This window comes from Prenolepis imparis, unplaced genomic scaffold, assembly GCF_030444845.1.
Source record: "Prenolepis imparis isolate NDT839.2.m4 unplaced genomic scaffold, iyPreImpa1.0 SCAF_178, whole genome shotgun sequence".
NCBI classification, from domain to species: Eukaryota; Metazoa; Arthropoda; class Insecta; order Hymenoptera; family Formicidae; genus Prenolepis; species Prenolepis imparis.
This window is the reverse complement of record NW_028141336.1, coordinates 25,001-30,000: the sequence shown is the minus strand read 5'-3', so window position 1 is coordinate 30,000 and position 5,000 is coordinate 25,001. Positions and strand designations below refer to the sequence as shown.

The 5,000-nt window shown below is 32.8% G+C and overlaps 1 pseudogene; it reads left to right on the top strand.

Moving 5' to 3' along the window:
* LOC145947891 (small subunit ribosomal RNA) overlaps positions 1-748 on the top strand; it is a 1,182-nt pseudogene extending 434 nt beyond the window's left edge.
* Positions 749-5,000: the final 4,252 nt, after the last annotated feature.

Genomic DNA, 5,000 nt, shown 5'->3' with positions numbered 1-5,000 from the left:
ACCACATCCAAGGAAGGCAGCAGGCGCGCAAATTACCCACTCCCGGCACGGGGAGGTAGTGACGAAAAATAACGATACGGGACTCATCCGAGGCCCCGTAATCGGAATGAGTACACTTTAAATCCTTTAACGAGGATCCATTGGAGGGCAAGTCTGGTGCCAGCAGCCGCGGTAATTCCAGCTCCAATAGCGTATATTAAAGTTGTTGCGGTTAAAAAGCTCGTAGTTGAATCTGTGTCGCACACCGTCGGTTCACCGCTCGCGGTGTTTAACTGGCGTGATGTGGGACGTCCTACCGGTGGGCTTAGCCTCGCGAGGGGCGGCCCAACTAATATCCCGTCGCGGTGCTCTTTACTGAGTGTCGAGTCGGGCCGGTACGTTTACTTTGAACAAATTAGAGTGCTTAAAGCAGGCTACCTTCGCCTGAATACTGCGTGCATGGAATAATGGAATAGGACCTCGGTTCTATTTTGTTGGTTTTCGGAACCCCGAGGTAATGATTAATAGGGACAGATGGGGGCATTCGTATTGCGACGTTAGAGGTGAAATTCTTGGATCGTCGCAAGACGGACAGAAGCGAAAGCATTTGCCAAAAATGTTTTCATTAATCAAGAACGAAAGTTAGAGGTTCGACGGCGATCAGATACCGCCCTAGTTCTAACCATAAACGATGCCAGCTAGCGATCCGCCGAAGTTCCTTCGATGACTCGGCGGGCAGCTTCCGGGAAACCAAAGCTTTTGGGTTCCGGGGGAAGTATGGTTGCAAAGCTGAAACTTAAAGGAATTGACGGAAGGGCACCACCAGGAGTGGAGCCTGCGGATTAATTTGACTCAACACGGGAAACCTCACCAGGCCCAGACACCGGAAGGATTGACAGATTGATAGCTCTTTCTTGATTCGGTGGGTGGTGGTGCATGGCCGTTCTTAGTTGGTGGAGCGATTTGTCTGGTTAATTCCGATAACGAACGAGACTCTAGCCTGCTAAATAGGCGTACCTTATGGTATCGCGAAGGCCCCCGGCTTCGGCTGGCGGGTTTTAAAAAAGTTTTTATATCATGAATATATAAAGAGATTTGTTTTGCGATTGGATTAATTAAATTTATATAATAATTTATATAAATGATTTTTCCTTGAATTATTAAAAAAAATGCATTTGAATCTTTACAGATTACAAGTAAATATTATTTGTGGTATAAGTTTATAAACATTTAATAAATTTTTGGCATGATAATAAATATTAAAATTATTGTCTTCAATTTCCGAATAATAAGACGATTAAAACATAATAATTCTATTATAGGAAGGTTTTTTGAAACATTTCTGTTTATTTATCTCATTTAAACAAGTATATTAATGTTGTAAATACTATCTTTATAATGACAATTAAAGTAATCAATTTAATGAATTCTTAATAATTGTAATAAATTATTTCGAATATATCTCTTTTCAGAATATGTCTATATATCTACCTTTAGAATATATCTCTCTTCATCTTCTCTTTTTCTGAAATATAAAACTGTTGTTTTTTTTAATAAAATCATTTCAAAAAACTTTTCTAAAAAAGGAAAAAACATGCCAAGTATAAAAATACAATAAATATAAATTAAGTATACAATAAATATAGATTTTGAAAAATGTTACTATTAACAGAATGATAAATCGTTTAGAAAAAGAGATGAAATCAATATAATTTGCCAAATATTTGTTATCTGCTATATCAATTTATAATCGATGTTGAATTCGAGTAGAAATCCTTCCAAAATATATCTTAGAGAATGTATTATTTGAAAAAAAATTTCTCATAAACATTAAATCATATAAAACAAAATTACCAAAGCAAAATTAGCGCGATCAAGAGAGTCACATTACGGTACATTTTATAAATATATTAAATATTTTGATACTTTTTCTAAAATATTTGTATAATACCTTTAAAAAATATAATAGAAATCTTAATTTAAAACTATTTTTTACTACTTTCGTACTATCTTTGGTACTACTTACGTAGTATCTTAAATTAAATATTTTTTACTATCTGATATGTTGATAGTACTTATATATGTTGATAAGAATATATGCATGATGTGATGTATTAATGACAATATATGTATATTATATGTACATAATATATAGAAGTGTATATATATCTAGAAATTGAAATTTTAATGAGTACTCTTTGAATACTTTATAAATCATATATTCTTCTATATATTCTTTTTTAACATGCATTATATTTTTACATAAAATTAACATTTTGTATACTGTTAATAAATGTTAATGATAATTTTAATATTATATAAATATATAAATATATGATATAAGAACAATTTATATACAATATATACATATATATAAAATAATTAAGCAACACAAATTTGTAACAATGTTTTAATGCGACCTGGGCATACCAACTTTGCTTTTGTAAGTTTGTTTTATACGACTTACATATAGTTTACGAGAAATTTTCTTTCAAATTAAATATTCTATAATATATATGATATACTTTGCAAATTAAATGACTTCTAATCGCACACTCAACATCGATTATTATAAATTGATATAGCACGCATATAACATAAATACTTGATTAGTTATATTACTCGCACATCTATTTGTAAGCAGTTTAGTAATTAGTGTAATATTTTTAAAATTAATATTTATTGCATATAAATTTGAATATTTTTTAATATGCTTGGTGTATTTTTCCTTTTTAGCAAGATTTTTTGCCAGATATCACTATCAAATTTAAATTTATTTTTAAACATTTCTGTTACGTTCTTATTCGGATCTTTTTTCATGTACTTGACGTATGTTTTTATATTTGTAAGGTTTGTTTTCTATAGAATTTCACTATTTTTTGTGGAGTTTGTCTTTTTAAAAGCATATATGTTATTACACTTGCTGTATAAATAATATATATGCATTTTCAACATTTCAAGGTCAATTGCAATTTTTAAATCATTTATGGATATTCATTCTATACTTTTAAAACGTTATATATTTGTGTAGTATTCATCAGTTTTACCGTGAATTGCACAGATATTTTTATAAGTGTACCAATACATATTTTTATTGTGAATATACTTTTAATATTTATTATTCTTATAGTTTTCATATTGCTAACTTTAAATAATTAAAAAATATATCGGTCAATATATATAGAAGATGACATTACTATCTCAACATTATAAAATTAAATACTTGATTAAATACTAAATATATTTATGGTAATGAATAAATTTGTATTTTTGTATGTTTTTCAACAGAATTTCTGTTTTTTATATTTATAATATGTACTTTTTCTTACTAGCAATCCAGATGCAGGACAATATTTGAGTTTTCCATCTATAAGATGTAGCATGCAACGTGAACGTATGAAGAGCCGACCACCTGTACCTGATACATTAGCATCATTACGCAATATTCTTGAAAACTGTGATATAATGAAAAATGTTTATAAAAAAAGCGTAACTACAAATTATGGAAAACTTGCAATAATTTTATCAACTAAATATTTACTAGAAGCTTTATCATCTGCTACTGAAATCTACGTAGATGGAACATTTTCTGTAAGTACAATTGTTTCCATATATATATAATTTTAATAAAAAATTGTAATAGTATCCATACAATAGAAAGATGCAGAAACATTGTACAGATCTTACATTGAAACATTGTAATATAGTATTGCATTTCAACTTACAAGATTGTAACATTGCTGTAATTGAAATATTCTCTACTGTATGGGATTTACAATGGCAAACAAATAACAGTATTTATAAAAGTAAATTATTATAGTATATAATGTAATTTTGAGTCAAATTATGAAGAATGTTTTGTACATATCTTTCTTAAGGTTCTTCCACGCAAGCCTCATATTGCGCAACTCTACTCTGTACATATACGATACATGGATATGGTAAGATATTTAATTGAAATTTTTGAAACCTTATTAAGATTTTTGAAACATCAGACAAATTTATTTTTCCAGGGCATTGCAGTATTATTTATATTGTGTGATACACGTACAACTTCTATGTATGATGTTTTGTGGGATAAAATTACACAGATGGTACCACAACTTGAACAAAACATTAATTTTATAATGAGTGATTTTGAAACGGCTGCAGTAAAATCGCTTAGTACGAAGTTTCCCAGAGCAAATTTAACTGGATGTTGGTTTCATTTTAATCAGGTACATAATTGTTAAGAAAAGAAAATATTTTGTGTCGTTTTTTATAGTTTTTTCGCACATGACAAGAAAATTTCTAATTTCTCGATTACATTCATAACAAATATAATCTAAATTACATTATTTAAATTTAACTACATTGTTTTTATTTTGTATAGGCTGTATTGCGTAAATGGCGCAAACTACACCTTTCAAATGTTCCAAAAACTATACTTTCCATGACAATGGTGCACAAGGGTGATAGCGTGCGCTCGCGCGCGCCCAGAGACTGTCCTCGAAAGAGGAAGTAGGACTGTGCGAGGGGAGAGTTTTTCGTATGTGACGAGAGAGATGTGGAGAAAGGGACGATGACGAGCGCGAAGGAGAACGACATCCGCCGCCTGTGCCTGCGGCCGGAGCGTCGTTGTCTCCACGATATATTTTAGTAGCGCTGTCTCTCGCTATTTTTTCTTTCTCTCTCTTTAATCACACACACACTGCTCTCGGCACTCTCGCACTCTCCGGTCTCTCGGTGCGCCAGCGCGCGAGCGCGCGTCGTCGTCCGGCGGTACGCGGAGAGAGATTCTAGCGAAGCCCCCTTACGAGGGCGAATCGCGCGAGCCGACCGCGTGTCCGAGTCCACGAAGTTCTCCTAGTCCGTCGCGTGTAAACGCGAGGCAGGAAAGAAAATTGGGACCGGCACGCGTCGTCGTGTACTCGTCGTATTCTCTCCTTACGTTACCCTAACCTAACGCACCACCGAGTGTTGTTGGCTTGGCGATTGTGTTTGCCTCTCGCGCCTCACGCGGTATACGCAGCTGCCGCTGC